The following is a 622-nucleotide window of genomic DNA, read 5'->3' as shown; positions in this document are numbered from 1 at the left end:
TAGCTCCTTACTTGCATGTGCTAAACCTGAACTGTAGTGGTGAACCCGCTCCAGGGTCCTCTCCCATGGCTGCTCTTGAGACCTCTACTTCCAGCCATGGACAACAGCCATGCTCCCACAGCAGCTTCATCACTGTGATTCTAGATTTGGTGCTGGCAAAGTGAGAGTGGGTTCATAGGATTTATTCAAGAGTGATTCCAACATGGGGTGTACTCCAGACATACCTTTAGAGCGCATCCAGGGAGAGAGGTGCTGTTTTTAAACTGGAGTGATGCTCTAAAAGAGGTCATGACCTCACCTGCTGAAGGCAGTGACATAGCTCCAGCCCAGTAAGTTGCTATATTTTCACAACCCCATGCTGGAATTTTGCCCATGGGAGAAGTGTCAGTTGTCATTTGGTTTGACCGGTGCCTTGGTTACATTCTACTTGTGCATATGCCAGCAAAATGGGGTCAGAGGAGAGGCAAGCTGAAGTGCTCTGGGTCAAGATACAAGGGGGCCGTGGGGAGAGGGATCTAATGGTGGGGATCTACTACAGACCCCCCAACCAAGGGGAAGAGCTGGACCTGGAATTTTTGGGCCAGCTTGCAGAGGCACTTAAGGCAAGGGATGTAGTTGTCAT

The sequence above is a fragment of the Crocodylus porosus genome, unplaced genomic scaffold, assembly GCF_001723895.1.
Source record: "Crocodylus porosus isolate Cpor-Errol unplaced genomic scaffold, CroPor_comp1, whole genome shotgun sequence".
NCBI lineage: Eukaryota > Metazoa > Chordata > Crocodylia > Crocodylidae > Crocodylus > Crocodylus porosus.
This window is presented reverse-complemented; position numbering follows the sequence as displayed.